This window comes from Otolemur garnettii, unplaced genomic scaffold, assembly GCF_000181295.1.
Source record: "Otolemur garnettii isolate 467f Iridium unplaced genomic scaffold, OtoGar3 scaffold00001, whole genome shotgun sequence".
NCBI lineage: Eukaryota > Metazoa > Chordata > Mammalia > Primates > Galagidae > Otolemur > Otolemur garnettii.
Genome location: NW_003852396.1, coordinates 26397310 through 26416873, shown reverse-complemented (window position 1 = coordinate 26416873; position 19564 = coordinate 26397310). Strand labels below are relative to the sequence as shown.

Below are 19564 nucleotides of genomic sequence, written 5' to 3'. Positions count from 1 at the left end.
TTATACATCAGTAAGTGATGGCTTTAGCACATAAATAGAAAAAAAGAAAAAGAAATGGAAAGGAAAAAGAAAATCTAGAATGTGTAATAACCCTTTTAGGCAAATGGTTAAGAGACAAACAGCATAATCAAAAAATTATTAAAGCATATTTCATTAATAAGGTTTCATTCAGGAAAGCAGAATTAATATGAATTTTATGGTATAAGAGATTTATCGTAGGACTAAGATCCTACACAATTGTGGGAGATGATCAGAGAAAAGACACTAACTAGTTCTTCTGAGGCCAGAAAGCAGGAAGCAAGGTACAGCTAGCTTCTGAGTGGAGCCCTACAGGAAAGCAAATAAAGACATCTTTGGAAAGCTGTTGCCCCTGCATCTGATAGTGGGACTGAAATCACTCTTGGTCAGCAGGGCCAGCAGGTGGGAACAAGAGCTCAGAAGCAGGAAGGGAGCTCAGAGAACAAATGGTAGTGCATGTTTGTCTCTTACTGTGTCTAACCACTGTGTCCTTCAAAGTGTAATGGCTGCTTCTTCACTTCAGTCTTCTAAATCTTACACAAATTTATCTTTTGTTCACCTCTAACCCAGATCCATACAGGCAGTAGTATTCTGGGAAATATTTCCAGCTTAGCCTGGTTGACACAGTAAAAACCCACAGCCAATATGAATAGGCCTTGCACTGTAGTCTGATAATAGACAGATTATTGGCAACAATAGTAATCCCTTAGAGAATTACAGTTGCTCTTGCTACATTTCAAGTACTATTCTAAGTTTTATATACACACACATCAATTGTCACAAAATCAAGTATAAGATTAATGCCATTATTATCTCCATTATATTGCTGTATAAACTGAGTCACAGAGAATTCAAGAAATTTACTTCCTAAAGCAAAAAGACAGCCTTTAGAATGGGAAAAGATTTGCAGAGTATGAATCTGACAAAGGGTTGATAACTAGAATCTACGGAGAGTTCAAATTAATCAATGGAGAAAGAGCAAACAATCCCATCTACCACTGGGCAAGAGATATGAACAGAACCTTCTGTGATGAAGACAGGTGAATGGCTAATAAACATTTGAAAAAATGCTCATCGTCTCTGATCATCAGAGACGTGCAAATCAAAATCACCCTTGGATGCCATCTAAGACCAGTGAGAATGGCCCACATCACAACGTCTTAAAGCTGCAGATGCCGTCATGGATGTGGAGAGAAGGGAACATTTTTATACTGTTGGTGGGACTGCAAACTAATACAACCTTTTTGGAAGGAAGTATGGAGAATCCTCAAAGAACTCAAATTAGACCTCCCATTTGATGTTCCAAATCCCATTACTAGGCATCTACGCAGAAGAAAATAAATCCTCTTATTGTAAGGACATTTGCACTAGACTGTTTATCCCAGCTCAATTTACAATCACCAAAATGTGGAAACAGCCTAAATGCCCACCAACCCAAAACTGGATTAACAAGCTGTGGAATATGTATACCATAGAATACTATTCAACTATTTAAAAAGATGGAGACTTTACATCTTTTGTATTAACTGGATGGAGTTGGAATACATTGTTCTTAGTAAAGTATCACAAGAATGGAGAAGCAAGAATCCAATGTACTCAATTCTAATATGAAGCCAGTGGACCATCTAATACATACCCACGTATGAGAAAAACTCAAAGCAATTCAAGGTGGGGGGCAGGAGAATGAGGAGAAGAGGGAGGGGATGGGGTTGCTCCACTCAGTGGGGACAATGTTAGGGTGTATGGTACACCTCTTAGAGGTGGGGCCCAATTATAAGAGGGAGTTTACCTAACAAATGCAAACATAACCAAATTCTTTGTACCCTCAACGTGAAACAATAAAAACTTACAAACATGACCTACTATTAAAATACTTTGAGGAAAAAAAAAGTTTACTTCCAAGGCTGCATATTGTTCTCTAGGGTTAGTAGCTCCAATAACTTGACAGAGTTTAGACGTGGCATAACCCATAGCGCAGTGGTTATGGCATCAGCCACATACATGAGGCTGGTGGGTTTGAATCCGGCCTGGGCCAGCTAAACAACAATGACAGCTACAACAAAAAATAGCTGGGTGTTGTGACAGGTGCTTGTAGTCCCAGCTACTTGGGAGACTGAGGCAAGATAATCACTTAAGCCCAAGAGTTTGAGGTTGCTGTGAGCTGTGACACCACGGCACTCTATGGAGGGCAATATAGTGAGACTCTGTCTCAAAAAACAAACAACAACAAAAAAATTGGCAGAGTTTTAGTATGGTTTCTATTACATATAGTTTTTAAGCATGACCCCTTCAGAAATGTGCTCAAAAGCAGTGATATAAAGTAGTTAAATGTATTATTATTTATATTAGTGAAACCCTAAATAAAATTAGAAACAGCCTAATCTCCTTTTGCAAAAATGAAATATGGAGTATCTTTTCTTTTTAAGAGCTAAGGTTTCACTGTGTCATCCAGGCTAGAGTACAGTGGCTGTTTGCATAGTGTGCACTGCAGCTGCAAACCAGTTCTCCTACCTCAGCAACCTCAGATTTGTGTGATGCAGCCTGACTAGACACTTTTTTGAAGATGAGATCTCACTATGTAGCCCAGATTATAGGTGCACACCGTTGCATCCAGCTCAAAAATGTGGAATATCCATAAGATAGAATACTAATTTGGGAGTTCAAAGGAACATATTAGATATGAATATAGGCACAAATAGCTCTGAAAAAATAAATACAGAGTGAAAATTGCAGAATAATGTGCATGGTTCACTATTTTTCTCTTTGATTTTTTAGGTTTTTAAATTTTAAATTAATATGAGAATACAAATTTTTAGTTATATTGTTTTCAATTATAAGATAAGGTTCAAGTTGTTGAGCCCTTCACCTAGGAGGTGTGCTGAACACCCTTACATGGTACACAGAGGTGTGATCCCGCCAATCTTCTTCCCACCTCCTCCTCCTCTTCTCTCTCTCCTCTCCCCTTTCTCTTGCTAGACTGTGTTTGTGTTTCATCATTCATGTGGATGTGTAGTTCACATATATTGGTTTCATATTAATATTGAGTACATTGGATTTTTTTTTTCCATTCTTGAGATACTTTACTAGGAAAAATATGTTTCAACTCCATCCAGTTATGGCTCAGCACCTGTGGCTCATGTGGCTAAGGTACCAACCACATACACCTAAGGTGGTGGGTTCGAATCCAGACAGGGCCTGCCAAACAACAATGATGGCTGCAACCAAAAAATAGCTGGACATTGTGGCGGGCGCCTGTGGTCCCAGCTACTTGGGAGGCTGAGGCAAGAGACTTGTAGATACCTTGTAATGAAATTGTGGGATCAAGTGGAAGGTCGACTTTTAGTTCTTTAGGAATTCTCCACACTTCTTTCCACAAAGGTTGTATTAGTTTGCAATCCCACCAGCAATGTAGAAGTGTTCCCTTCTCTCTACATTCACCCCAGCATCTGCAAATTTTGGACTGCTATGTGGGCTAACCTTATTGGAGTTAGATGGTATCTCAGAGTGATTTTGATTTGCATTTTGTTGGTTCTTCACTCTCTTAATTTGCTATATGGAAAAGGAGCCCCAGTCCCAGCCTCAGGGAATAAATCATGATTGGCTTTTTACCAATCATGGTGATCCCATTCCACTCACTAGTGATTGATTTAGGAATTGATTCATAATTCTGGCCAGTTTTATGGGGTACTTCTGGGAATAGTTTTATGCACCAAGACAGACACATAGCTGGGATACTGGGAATCAATTTCTTTATCTAAGTGCTAATTTCAAGAGAATATTATTCTTTGATAATTGAGTTTGTACGCTTCTGAGTATTGTACTTTAATAAAAAGTTTATTTAATATTGGGTACAAGAGAGCTATGATCTTGCTATTTTCTGCTAAATGTTATATGTAGAAATGAGACTTGATTGTGTAGCAACCATCTTGTGGTCATGAATGGACCTAAACCAATCTTCTAAAGACCGGAAAGTGGAAAGATGGGAAAACCTGGGTCTTGAATGAGGTCATAGAGTTCTGCATTAGCCAATTCTAGAACCAGTCTGTCTCCATTCTTATTATTTCAATTACTAATATAAGATTTTTACCACTGATGGTTAATGGAGAAGGAGTAGGAGTGGTGAGCACAGAAAGCTCACTTGCTCTGTGATGTTTTATTTATTTTAACTAAAAAATTCAAAGTAATATTAATTATAAAATCTTGTTATAAGTACATAGTCATTATTCTCTAATTTCAAAATGAAGTGGGTACTATTATTTAAAATGTCCTTTAATTTAAAAAATGGAAGAGAAAGAATGTCAGATGAGTTGTCTGAACATCAGAAACAAAGATGAGGAAGAGATTATTTTAAGTTGAGGGGCAACTGGGAAATAGTTCCCAACAAATAAATCAAGAACCAGGTTGTTCAGATTCATTTAATAAATACATAGTGGGTCTTTGCTGTGTGCAAGGTACTATTATATTCAATTTAGAGCTTATTTTAAATCATCAGGTTTTGGAGGGGGTTGGGGGTTTTTTGTCGAGAGCATCTTGATAAATTGGTACATGTTTTCAATAGGAAGTTATATATTGTAGATGATACTTGTATGTCTGGGCCAAAGTCTATATTTTAAATAATATCATCTCTAGCATTGTATTTAAATTTGGCAGAAAACTTATGTATATATTTTGGCATCATAGAGAAGCATATGTATGTTCCTGTCATTTAACTAAGTAAAGTTCATAAAACAGATTATTTTTAACCTCTGGTACAAGCGTGAGGAGAATTCTGATTTCCAAATTTGTGTTATTCTTTCTTATGGTAGTAACCATCCTCAACTCTCAAGTTATGACATACATATGTATCTGATTCAAGGATATAATGATTTGAAGAAAGCCTGTGGTTAAACGTAGGGACTTCGGGGCAAGACCTGAGTTAGAATCCTAGTTTTCCTATCCTTTCCCTATCACCTTAACCTTGGACAAGTCACTTCTCCAACCTTCCCTGTGAGGAATAGTGCCAGTTTGGAGTTTGTATTTAATGGAAACTTCAAATTAACAATGACTCAAACAGGGCGGTGCCTGTGGCTCAAGGAGTAGGGTGCTGGCGCCATATGCTGAGGGTGATGGGTTCAAACCCAGCTCCGGCCAAAAAAAAAAAAAAACAATGACTCAAACAGATAAAATTTTATTGTCATGCATAAAAATCCAGGGATCAGTTCATAGCTAGAATGGCAGTTTCATAAATGTTTCAGAAAATCCAGGTTTCTTCAAAGTCTCTGCTTTGCCATCCCTTGGATGTATGGTCGTCATGTCCAAAATGGTCCTCAAGATGTCAATCATTATGTAGCCAGGAAAGAAATGGGCACTGTTCTCTCTTTTAAAGACTTCTACATTTTCCAACCTCCAGAGGATGCTAAGAAATGTGTATTTTCTTGGTGGCCTACTAATCTTGTGATGTTAACCACAGAAGAAAAAGAGAATGGGTGTTTGGGAGTAATTAGTAGTCTCTGCCATAGGATTGTTTTGAGAATTAAATGTGAAATTCATAAACTTGGCACCATGTGCTCATGTTGGCAGCACTGTTCAAACAATGCAGTAAGCTTGTTATATCATTGTTTCACAGTTGTGTTTGCATTGACATGTGGCTGTGTCTTTCTGAGTGGCATTCATTATTGTTGTTGTTTATTTTTATGTGCCATTATGAGAATGTTGGAGCTTGAATTAGAGCAACAAACAAACATTCATAAAGTTCTTGTTAAACTTGGCAGGGGTGGAAATAAAATCAAGGACCTGTTAGTCCAAGCTTACAGGGATAATGCCATGAAAAAAATGATAGTGTACAAATGGATTAAATATTTTTCTGAGGGCAAGGAAAGTATCATTGATGAAGAGAGGTTAGGGTGCTCACTAACAAGCAGAACTGATGAAAACATTGCAAGAATTTATCAAATTGTGCAGTGAAATTTTTAGCTGACTGTAAGCAGCATAGCAGACAAGTTAACACTGATAAACAAGAAATATCTTAACTGAAAATCTTGGCCAATAATTCATGGCTCTTGCATCATGACAGTGCACCAGCTTACATGGCACTGTGAGGGACTTTTTAGCCAGTAAACAAATAACTATAGTGGAGCACCCTCCCTACTCATGGGAAGTGGCTCTTAGTGACTTTTTTCTTTATCAGAAAATAAAGGAAATATTGAAAGGAAAACGTTTTGATGATGTTCAGGACATCAAGGTTAATATGATGACAGTTTTGATGGCCATTCCAGAAAAAGACTTCCACAATCACTTTGAAGGGTGGACTAGGTGCTGGTTCTGGTGCATAGCTTCAGAGGAGTACTTTGAAGGTGACCTTAGTAATGTTCAGCAATGAGGTATATGTAGCACCTTTTCTAGGATGAGATCACAAACTTAATTGTCAGACCTTGTATGTGTAAAGCACAGTACACAGACTCTGACATGGAAGCAAGCAAAGAAAGCCACTATTTGAATCATAAATGATGCACTTCAGACTTCCAACTGAACAAACGTGCTTATCTTTTCTCTCCTAAATGCCACTAAAGTAACAGTACAAAGATTAAAATACAAAAAGCATAAATCCCATAGTGACAAAAGGAACAGGAGGAGCAACCTCCAGAGAAAAGAGATATCAAGAAAACTGTGGAAACTAGACAAGAGATGAAGAGTAGCAACTGAGTTAGCAGACTGCAAAGATGAAAGTCCAGAAGTCTACAAGAGGGAAAGTTAAGAGCAAGCTAATTAATGTTGGAAAAAAATCCAGAAAAGCTCAGAATTAGGGGCTAGGAGTCACTGAAGAGAGTTGGGTATGACTGGAAGTCTGTATTAGAAGTCAATATTACCCTGATAACCTCTCTGTCATGCAACTACCTCTCCCTACACTGACTGAAAACTCAAATTGTACTACTCTTAAGAAGTTGAACCAAACTAATTCTGGATCCAGGGACCACTAGGATGAGTGAGGGCAGAGATGCCAGCTAAAAAGAGGAATGAAGTGAATATCTATCAAAGAATGTGGAAAACTGAGAGATTGAAAATACCTATAGCCTTGTACAACTGTTCATGCCCAAATGACCCTAGAGTAAAAGCTGCCTTTAACTAGTTCAGCCCGTGCACCATTTTCAATATGTTTGCCTTTTAGTTCCTCATTTTAAAAATGAATAATCAGCTAAGGCACCACCAGCCATTTAAGGAGACCTCTCATATGAAATATAGAAGCCAAAATAACCAAAAAAGAAATGTGCAGGTAAGACTATAAAGATCAATAAAAAACAAAAGTTTTCTTTTTAAAGCCTACTAATATCCTCAAAGAGATAAGAGAAAGTGCTATATCCATGAACAAAAACAAGATGGCATTAAAAAATGAACATATATTAAAAGACAGACAAAGCTTAGGATTTTTAAAAAAAAATTCAGCAGAAGGTTGCAAGAGAAAATTGAGGAAAGCTCTTGGGGTGGGTGTGCCAAAAACAGAGATTAAAGATAGGAAAAAATGAGAAGAAATTGGAGGAATTCTTCAAATATCAGATGACCCAACATCTAAATAGCAGTGAATGCAAGAAAGAAACAGAGAAAAGGGAATATAAGAAAGTATCCCAGAGAAAATATAAGAAAAATTCTAATAATTGAAAGAGTCCAGTGAGTGCCCAGCCCAACGAATTTCGAAAGGCCCACATGAAGGCAGGTCACTGTGAAATTGTGGAATTCTGGAGGTAAAGCAAAAATTCTAAAACCTTACAGAGAAACAAACAAACAAAAAAGCATACAAAAGAATAGCAGTCATAATCTGGCTACTCAAGGCTAGAAAGCAGTGAAACAATTCCTTCAAAGTACTAAGGGAAAATTATTTCTATAACCAAGGTTTAAATATCTTCAAACTTGTAATCAATGTGAGGGCAAAAAAAGCCTTTTTAGACATGAAAGTCCTTTAAAAAAATCTACCCAGGAGATCCTAGAGCAGCAGTTCTCAACCTGTGGGTCAAGACATCTTTGTAACAATGAAAATACATTGCGGCCTTAGGAAGGTGGAGAACCATTGTCCTAGAGGTTGTCAGCAGATCATTGGTAAAAACATAGAATCAGATGAAAGTATTTCAAATTGTATATAGAAACAGCACTCTGTACCCCATGATAGTATTAATGTACACAGCTATGATTTAATAAAAAAAAAAAATACAGGAGTATATAAACAAGGAAAAAAAACATAGAATCAAGAAATAGGGATATAAAAATATTAATTAGGAACATGTAAGGCAGCGGTTCTCAACCTGTGGGTTGCAACCCCTCTGTAACAATGAAAATACATCCTGCATTTCAGATATTTACATTACGATTCATAACAGTAGCAAAATTACAGTTACGAAGTAGCAACAAAATTAATTTTATGGTTGCGGGTCACCACAGCGTGAGGAACTATATTAAAGGATCACAGCATTTTGCATTAGGAAGGTTGAGAACCACTGATGTAAGGTAAATACCAGGAGGAAAACGCAACTTAAAGTGTTGAGAATAATTGGGTCTGAGGTCTAGGAATTGTTCTAGACTTAGGATATTTTAGATGATAAACATGTAAACTAATGTTTTTGCTGTCAGGCTTGTAAAACAATATGACTTTTTAAAATCATACACATACATTGTTTTGATAAAATTAAGCATTAACTTTTAAGTGTGCTTTTTGTGATTTAGTTCATACAAAGTCTTTGTTTGTAAACCACCTTAATATCATTCAGGGGACATTTATTTATTCAGTACTTGCTCTGGTAGATCATTGTAGAAGAGAGAGACATATAAATATATGGTTGTAAAAGAAAGCCTAATGTGATTACATGCTCCCAAATGATGGATAAATGCAATAAATGGCAGAACCTTAATTCTATTTTGAGTCTAGGGGGAGCCTTCAGAGGGTGAATAGCATTTGCTTTGGGCTCTAAAGGATGAGAAGGACTTGAATAGGAGATTCAAGGCCAACTACAGCCAGCGTTGTTAGGTCCCACCCTGACTAGAAAAGGAGATGTGTGTAGGAAAGCAGTCTAGTCGAGCTGTGGGAGGCTGTGTTGACTTCTCTGTCTTTCCTAGACATTTCTATTAGTCATTTCTTCCTGAGGATTTTCTCCTCCCTGCCCTATCACCCAGACACTTAATTTTAGTATTGACTTTACCATGCTGAGTTAGATTGTGGTTCTCTCTCTGCTGGCACCTTGCCTCTTAAACGCTCGGTCTAATTTGAGGAAGGGAAAAGAAAATTTTGTTTTTACCTGTCCAGATGTAGAAAAGAACTCTCTTCCCAAATCTCATAGGCACTAGATATAGCTATTATCTTTTTTGAGGTACTAAGATCGAATAGTCATTTGCACAGTTTGAACATAATTTTTAGAAAACTTCAAGAGTACTATAGGGCACATCTAATTTTTTTAATGTAATAATTCCATAACTATAAAATATTCTGTGAAAACGCTTTTCAGAAGTAATTAGGCAAGTAAATGTGTGTGTGTGTGTGTGTGTGTGTGTGTAACATCCTCTAAATTTAGAGTTTTGTGCCCTGGATTTGTTTTCTTTTATATTGTTGGGTCTGAAAGAGGAAAGGCTGGCTTAGAACTAAATAGCAGAGCTAAACCATATGTTATATACCAAATTAGAAACAGGTGAAGGTTGTTAAAATCTAGCAAGCACTTAAAAAAGCTTTAGACACAAGTTTGTATTAAAGGCAGGTGGTTATATGTACAATAAAAAGCAGTCACCAGCACACTGGCTTATTGATACATATGTGATTGATCTTTTTGGATAAAAACAAGGAGGAGTTAATAAATCACTGCACATAGCTATAAAGATGTTTGGGCTTGAAAGCATAGCCTGTAAGAGCAAATGTGGACCTTGAAGGAAATTTATGAAGCCTAGATCCTTTTAGCTTTACTTAACAGCTAACATCTGACTGACCCAGGGGGATCATGGAAATTTATTGCTGGGCCATTCAAATATTTAAGCTGTTGTGTGATGTAGAACAGGTAAAGATTAGCCCAATAACAAATATGAGGCTATAAAATAAAATGAGATTTCAATGACTTGTAAGTACTTGTCAGAGGTCAGCTCCAAATGACTGGTCAGAAATGGTAAAAACTTGTTGATAATTAAAGCAGATTGATTATGACAACCTAGATGTTTGCATTGGTTGCTGTCGTATCAGTGATCCTTGGAGTTTCCTCCTCCTTTGAAGTCCATACTTAACAGAATGATGTAGGGTCCTCTAGATTGTCTTTTTGTGCTCTGAAATTGGGTAAGACGATGAGTTGAGGTGATTCCTTTGCAGTTTCATAATTGAAATATGTCTTTCTCAAATACATTGTGAATATATGGAATTCCTAGGTAGCATGTTCACTTTAGAAAACTGAATTTAACTACCTTATGTTTATAATTTTGTGCTTTGACATGCAGAAAGCAGGTAAAAGATTTTAGGCTATATGATAGATGATCTAAAATTACATTTTAAAACTTAAGTAGTTAACAGATTTATGTATACAGATATTGAAAAATTGATTTGGTGGAATTAAGTGAATTTTTCAAAAACTCGTGGATTTATTTCCAAATCTTTTATTCACTTTTATTTATATAAATCCCAAAAGCAATAATGTATGTAATATTGTTACTAGGACTTTAGAAATTACATTTTGGACTTTAGTGAAATCTGTAGTTATTGGTGTTGACAATCTCTGCCTTTTTGACTTAGATCTAAGCCCAAAATGTTGTCATGAAAGCTAGATTTGGTGATTTTTGGAGGGTCAGCTTATCGAATCAGTTGATGAACATGGTAATAATTCAGTATATGAACATCTGCCTTGTGGGAGAGAAGAATGTTTATAGAAATTTTGAATTAAGTAAAATTTATAAAATAATATAAATTTATAGAATGGGGATAGTATTTGTTGAGGGAACAGATTAAAATAGAGAGGCTTAGAAGCCAGGCATGGTTGGAATTCTAGCTCCACCACTTCACCCATACATTCACTCCTCTCTGCATTCCACCAATAAATATGTCCCAGACACAGTACTGTGAACTGGGGTACAACAGCAGTAAGACGTAGGCTCATGGTTTACATCCTGTGAATGATTCAAAGGAATGAACAAGGAATTACAGTGTGAAAGTTACTGTAATTTCTATGAAGGTACATGGGGGAACATAATCCAAACTAGGGGCAACGTTGACGTGGGCTGGAGTGGAATTGGTGGTCATCATGGAGTACAGTGGGAAAGACTGTATGACCAGGGGCACTTTAATGATAGTGCCTAGAGGACAATTGCTATTTGCATAAATGATGCATAAGATATTCTGTAAGTGCAACCCAGTTTATCAACACCATCACTGGCAGTGCTCATTGGCTTTTCCTGTAATGACAGAAGGCTCTAACTGTTATTAATCCACAGCAAACATCATTCTGTAATTTGAGATTTTCTCTTCACCAAAGAATTTTTCTTTTGAGCAGAACTCAAAGCACTTTTTTTTTTTTTTTGAGATGGAGTCTCACTCTGTTGCCCTAGGTAGAGTGCTGTGACACAGCAACCTCAAACTCTTGAGCTCAAGAGATCCTCTGGCCTCAGCCTCCCTAGTAGCTGGAACTACAGGTGCCTGCCACAGTGCCCAGCGATTTTTAGTAGAGACGGGGGTCTCACTCTTGTCCAGGCTGGTCTCAAGAGATGCTTGCACCAGACCCCAGAGCACTTTCTAAAAGTAAGAGTTTATTGTCTAAGTGTATTAAACTAAGGCAGAAGGAATGATGGGAATAATTCTGAATCTTGAAGTCTTTTTAACTGATTCCTATGTTTTGTTTATTTTATAAGTCACAGAAATTGAAAGGACTATGTGTCTCAGATATTTATCATTCCATATTTAATTTATTCATTTGTTCAGTCATTGATTTGCAGTATTTATTGAATACCCACTGTGAATAAGAAGCTGAGCTCAACACCTGTGTTCAAGGAAATTACATTCTAATTAAGGAAATAAGATATTTGTATGGACAGTAAAAATACAGTGTTGGGCACAATGGCTCACACCTGTAATTGTAGCACTCTGAGAGGCCGACAGGGAGATTGTTTGAGGTCAGGAGTTCACAACTAACCTGAGCAAAAGCTAGAAAGACTACCAAAAACAGAAAAAATTAGCCAGGCATGGTGGCATGCTCTCGTAGTCCCAGCTACTCGGGAGGCCAAGGCAGGAAAATTGCTTGAGCCCAGGAGTTTGAGGTTGCAGTGAGCCGTGATGATGCCACAGCACTTTAGCGAGGGCAACCGAGTAAGACTCTGTCTCCAAAATATTAAATTAAATTAAAATAAAAAATATAGGATAGGAAGTGCCATGTACATTGGAATGCTTTGTTATTTCAGTAGGCAACAAAAATAAAATGTGATATCTCTCCTTGAGTCATTTACAGAGAGAAGGGAAATAAAGCACATCCTTATGAAAGATAATAATAATTCCCTACTGTATCCAGGTAACTGTGCTGGGTCATAGATTTAGTTTAATAAATATTATCAGGGGCTCGGCGCCCATGCTCAATGGTTAGGGCAACAGCCACATACACCAGGGCTGGCAGGTTCAAACCCAGCCCAGGCCTGCTAAACAACTGACAACTACAACAAAAAAATAGCCAGGCATTATGGTGAGTGCCTGAAGTCCCCGCTGCTGTGAGACTGAGGCAAGGGAATCGTGTAGGCCTAAGAGTTTGAGGTTGCTGTGAACTGTGACGCCTAGGCACTCTACTGAGGGTGACATAGTGAGACTCTGTCTCAAAAATAAATAGATAAAATAAATAAATATTATCATGTATATTTGAGATTGGGTCATAGATTTTTGTGCTTAACTCTCACAGCAAACCCAAAAGACTGGTATTATTAAACCCATGTGAGAGTTTTAGAAATAGGTTCAGCATAGGATACTCCAGATCACACCACAAGAAAGTAACAAAGCTGGTATCTGAGCCTGTAACTTCAAAGGCTTAACTTATTATACATAAATACCCCTTTTGCTTTTCTCCTCTTCTGACCCCAAACTCTGTGTTTTATTTTTGATATAAGGGATTGAGCACCTATGCTCTCAGCACTGTATAATGAAGTAGTTTATGGAGAATGTATCATTAGGTATACTGACATATTTAAGGAAACCTATATTACATGCATACATTGTGAAGGACTGTCTTTAGAAATTTAAAATGGTGAATATTTTTCTTATAAATTTATGTTCCAGATGGAAATATCTTCTGGCATTACCAAGTATTTATGCACCTTGCATGCTTAATTATAGGTTTGGGTTTTTTTTTTTTTTTAACATTTACAGATTTTGTGAGAAACAGGTGCTGTTAAACCCAGGCAAACTCAGGATGGCTGTTAATGTTGAGGAATGTGATTTTGATTTACTTGGCAGAATTTTTATTTTACAGAATTGACTATTAAAAAAGACATGGTTTCCATTCTTTAATTTTGCTCTGTTCAGTGAAATTTGCCTGTAGACTATTTTTCAACAGTTACAAAAAGGGTATGGAAAAACTGGAAGGTTTCTATAAGGAAATTGATATTGAATTCTTTTAACAATTTCCATAAGCCTGCAACTTACCAAGTTAAAAAATAGGGATTATTTTTAACATTACTGAAATTACCTGGAATTCTGTTTCTCTGAAATTCCATTCTCTTTTTAGTACAGCTGTCTAAAAAATTGTATTTAATATTGGCAAGGAGAACATTGTGATGTAAATCTTTTCATTACATGATTTCTCCTTTAAAATCTTTGGGGTGGCATTTTATTACCTGTCATATCAAATTTAGTCTCTTTTGATTAACACACATGATCTCCCATAGTATATTTTCTCGATCTTTTCTTCCCCCAAAGGAAGAGGAAAAACATTCACTCTTCTTTTTATTTTCCTGTGGGGATATTTGCTACCTTTTGCAATTTCTCTTAGATGGAAATCGGCCCATTGTCTGACATAGTCTAAGAGGCTCTGCTTAATCTGCTGCTGCTTCCCCGAATTTTTCATTGAAATAATTTTTCATTGAAAATTTGTTGAGCCAGTAAACAGCATTTATAGTGGTCATTTTCTTTCATCCTTCCCATTATGATGAGAGAGTTGTCCCTCCTGCTAGCTACGACAGACTCATTTGTACTCTGAGCTATAAGATAAAGAGCATGTTCCTCTTACCTCAGTACATTTTTTCTGCTGTGCTTCACCATGCCCCTCTGTTGCTGAGCTGTCCTCTCTATGCCACGCGTCTCATCATGTTCACTTCCTCAGTTCACACCAGTCTGCCTTTCTCTCTCACTACCTCATTTAAATCTGGATTTAGGCCTGGCGCCGTGGCTCATGCCTATAATCCTAGCACTCTTGGGAGACTGAGGAGGCAGGTGGATTGCTTGAACTCAGGAGCTCCAAACCAGCCTGAGCACAAGCAAGATCCCCTCTCTATTAAAAATGGAAAACTTAGCCAGATGTTGTGGGTGCCTATAGTCCTAACTACTTGGGAGGCTGAGGCAGGAGGATCACTTGAGCCCAGGAGTTTCAGGTTGCAGTGAGCTAGGCTGACGCCATGGCACAGCCTGGGCAACAGAATAAGATTCTGTGTCGAAAAAACAAAAATGTGCATTTACCATATTATTGGAGCTGCCTACCAATGAACGGATATGATTAAATCCAATAGGCAGCTTTTACTCTCTATTTTGCTTGAATTGTCAGCATCATTTGACTATTGATGTCATCTTCCTTCTTAAAATAACACCTTCTCAGAGCTTTTCTTGTGAGACACTTTTTGGTTTTCCAACTATCTTTTGACCAGTCCTTTTCTGGCTCCATTTTATTTCTCCATTCTTTGTTGATATTCTCAAGACTCTGAAGCCATCTTCTGTATGATTTCAGTAGATCATCTCATGCATATTTGTGACTTCCTTTTCCATCTAAATGTTTATAAATTCCTTAATTGATGTTTTAACCCCAAAATATCCTCCTAAATCCTTTCACTTCACAAATTATGCCTCAAATATAATCATATAACTTTCTCTCTACTATTAGTACCTACTCAAGACTGTCATCATTTCTGGCCTAGAACATTCCAACGGCCTCCAAACCACACTGTTTTCTTTTGGTTAACACACTGTAGCCATACTGGTCTTTCAAAAATACAAACCCCAATCCTATCACACCCATGCTTTACAAATGTTTTGTTATCCTCCCATTATCCTAAAGGATATAGTCTAGATTTCTTGTGGCTTATAAAACTCTGTACAGTCTGGTGCCTGCTGACCTTTCCAAGCCTAATGTTAGAACACCTAGCCCTTTACACTTGATTTCTTGCCCTGGTCTCCAGCTGTTTATTTTAACATCACCTGTGCTTTCGTGGTAAGATGGCAAATCCATTTTGTTATTTGGACCCAAAACTTTGAAGTCATCCTTGGCTCCTCTGCCTCTCACACCTTGTATATGATGTGCCAAGCAAATCACGTTGGCACTGTCTTCAAAATGTGACAGTTCAACCATTTCTCACGGCCTCTACAGCCACCGTCCTGGTCAAGACACTGCCTTGTCTTGCTTGAATTTTTGCAGTATCCTCTCCATGTTTCCTTTCTCACTATCTTGTCATTTATTCTCACAGCCATTAAACCCTCCAGTGCTTCCCATTATTCAGGGTAAAAACCAGAGTCCTTACCATCAGAACCTGGGACCCTGCTGACCTCATCTCCTGTTCCTTTTCCCCTCACTCTGGTCCAGCCACTCTGACCTCCTTTCAGTTCCTGGAACATGAGCATACCAGGCGCTCCTGTCTCTGGGCCTTTGTACTTCCTGTTTCCCCTGCCTGGGGCACTCTCCCCCAGATAGCTTCAAGATGATCTCACTTCCTTCAGGTTTATATTCAAATGTCACCTTCTCAGTGAACCTTCTGCTGCTTGTCATCATCTCCCTCCTTGAAATGTAATCTTCCTGAGAACAGGAAATTTTTTGTCTGTTTTGTTCACTGTGTCGGCTCAGTATCTAGAACAGAGTTTGGCACGAGGTGGATACCCAGTAACTATTTGATGAATAAGTGAGTGAAGAAGATGAAGAAGAAGGATGTGTGCCTTATTTGCCCAGTGCTCGTCAGAGTATCTGGGTAAATTATTTGTTGATTAAATCAGTTATTTTAATATAACTTTCAAATGCTCTTTCATCTTTTTCAAATTTCTGGCCTTTACTTTCTTCAAAACTAGTTTTAAGTGTTGTACCTCTAGAAAACTACCTGTGATTGATTTTATATCTCTTTCTCTGGTTCTTCCTACCCATCTCTCTACTTAGCAGTTCCTGGCCATTGTTCTTGTTAAATTACGAGATTTATATGTAGGGGGAGAAAGAATCATCAGAGATAATTTTATTTAGTTTAACAAAAGAATATAGATGCCAGGGAATGCAAGAGTACTGTTCTTCATCAGAAAATATTTTATTTAAAATAGTTATGTAACAGGCTATCTCCTTATGAGGTATATGAATGACAAAGTATTCACAAGGTACCAAAAGAAAAGCCCTTAGGTCAGATATACCTGGGGTTTCCTAGAGTAGGTGATACCTGGATTAATTATTTAAAGATGAGTGAGAATTAGCCAAGTGAGAATAGAGGAAAGGTTATTCTTGACAAAGGTGACCAAAACTTTCTAGCTCAAGCATATAGGTGGATGGAATTAGAAAAAGTAGATCTGACGTTAGTATAGCCACTTCAGCTCTTCTTGATTAGTGTTTGCATAACATATTATAAAAGCAAATTTGAAGGGTAAAATAATACTCTTAATTTTGAACATGTAGAATTAGAAATGCCTATGAAGACACATAGGAGCAGATGCCCAGCATGTGATTAGAGATACAATCATCAATACAATTTAGGGGAAAGACTGTGATACAGTATAGGAATCTATAAATCTTATCTGCTACCTGGATTCTCTAATTAACCTTTTACTCTGCTCACTTTATTATATATCTTTCCTTTTATCCATCCTTCTATTTATCTGTCAACCTACTTATTTTGATCAATTTCTTAGCAAGATGGAGATTTCAGTACATTTTGCCCTCATACTTCGTCATGCCTATGATTAGCTAGAGCTCAGTATTTGTTTATGATTTTTTTCTTTTAAGATAAAATTTACATATAATGAAATACACACATCTTAAATGAACCATACTGTGAATCGTATCAGATGCACATATGAGGTTGAACAATTAAGTTCACAAAGTCATTCTATAAAAAGTGCTGCATTCCTCATTGCTGAATATCATTATGGTCACCTTGGAAGAACTCCCCTTGGGAAGCTATGCACTGATGCCAGTGTCCAGTATACCCTTCAAAAAGCTTTTTCTGGATGAGTTCATGAACTTAATTGTTAGACCTTGTACACCTACAGCTATGATGGCTATTCCAGAAAATGAGTTCCAAAATAGCTTTGAAAGGTCAGCTAGGCACTGGCATGAGTGCATCGCCTCCCCAGGGAAATACGTTGGGGGTGACCGTAGTGATTGGTATTCAACAATGAGGGATGGAGCATTTTTTCTGGGATGAGTTCTTGACCTTAATTGTCTGACCTCGTGCAGTCCATCCAACTCGTGTCAAGATACAGATCATTGAGTCTCCCAGAAACTTCACTATGTCTCCTTTCAAGAAATCACTATCTCCTGTAGTCCCCCAGCAAAGCACTATTCAACCATAGATTAGTTTTACCAGTTTTAGAACTTCACATAAAAAGCACACAATAGGAACTTTTTTGCATAAGGCTTTTTTCACTTGGCATATTTGTAGGCTGGACCATGTTGTTGTGTGTATCAGTAGTTGATTTCCTTTTATTGAGTAGTATCCCCTTATAAATATGCCCAGTTTGTTCTCCTACTGATGAACACTGAGGTTGTTTTCAGTTCTTTACTATTATGAATAAAGTTTCTGTGAGCGTGTTTTGTACACAGTATTTTTGTAGGCAAATGTTTTTATTTTTCTTGGGTAAATACCCAGAAATAGAATTGCTGCATCATAGGATAGGTGTACATTTAGTGTTATAAGTAACTGCCAGACTTTTTTCCATAGTGTATTCATTTTACACTCCCACCAACAATGTGTAAGAGTTCCGGTTGCTCCACATCTCAAGTCTCTTTAAACCTCAAGATTCTCTCCTGTATTTTTCCTTGCAGTTTTTCTTATTGAATAAATTAAGTTTATTCTATAGTTCCTTGTAGAATTCTCCACATTTTGAGTTTGGCTGATTGCATTACTGTGTTATTATTTAATGTGTTTCTTTTTCTCCTGCATTTCCTGTGAACTTGAGGTAAAAACTTGGATGACTATATTCAGATATTCGGGTTCAAGTTTTTGGCAAGAATACTTCATAGGCATTCCTGATGCTTCCTGTTGTGATCCTGTTGGATCACATCTAGTTAAAATTGATAGTACACCTGGCTGCTCTTAGTCCGATCTGTCCATTGTAATATTTCTGAGGAATGACTATAGATTAACTGATCGGGATGGTCTCTCTAAGGGTCACTTTAATCAAAGGCCCAAGTGACAAGAAGAAATAAAACACAAGGCTGGGGGGCAGTGGCTTACACCTATAATCCAAACACTCTGGGAAGTTAAGGTGGGTGGATTGCTTATGAGTCTCACTATGTCACCCTCAGTAGAGTGTCGTGGTGTCACAGCTCATAGCAACCTCAAACTCTTGGGCTTAAGCAATTCTTTTGCCTCAGCTTCCCCAGTAGCTGGGACTATAGGTGCCCGCCACAATGCCTGGCTATTCTCTTGTTGCAGTTGTCATTGTTTGGCTGGCCCAGGCCGGGTTCAAACCCGCCAACCTTGGTGCATGTGACTGGCACCGTAATCACTGTGCTCCATAACCACTGTTTTCCATGCCATCTTTTTTTATTTGTTTGTTTTTAAAACAGGGTCTCACTCTAGATAGCAGTGAGTGGTGCTGTCATAGGTCACTGCAACCTCAAACCCAGGAGCTCAAGCAATCCTCTTGCTTCAGCCTCCTGAGTAGCTGAGACTACAGGGGTACACTACCACACCCGTCTAATTTTTCAACTTTGTAGAGATATGGATTCACTTTTGCTCAGGCTGGTTCTGACTCCTGTCCTCAAGTAATCCTCCAGCCATGACCTCCCTAGGTGCTAAGATTATAGGTGTGAGCCACAGCACTCAGCCCGGCTTTGCTAAATCTTAAAAGCTACATGTACTCCAAAGAAGCAGTTTAAAAAACAAACTTTACAGGGCGGCACCTATGGCTCAGTGAGTAGGGCGCTGGCCCCATGTACCAGGGGAATTCGAACCTGACCCTGGCCAAACTGCAACAACAATAAAAATAGCCAGGCATTGTGGTGGGGTGCCTGTAGTCCCAGCTACTCAGGAGGCTGGGGCAAGAGAATTGCTTAAACCCAAGAGCTGGAGGTTGCTGTGAGCTGTGACACTACGGTACTCTACTGAGAGCAACATAGTGAGACTCTGTCTCAAAAAAAAAAAAAAAAATAGATTTAGCAAAGCCAGCCAAGAACTAGTTGCTCCTAAT

The 19564-nt window shown here is 37.9% G+C and overlaps 1 protein-coding gene across 1 annotated transcript in view; it reads left to right on the top strand.

Annotated features, from left to right (window-relative positions):
• UVRAG (UV radiation resistance associated) overlaps nt 1–19564 on the top strand; it is a 322439-nt gene that overhangs the window by 222594 nt on the left and 80281 nt on the right. The window lies entirely within an intron of this gene.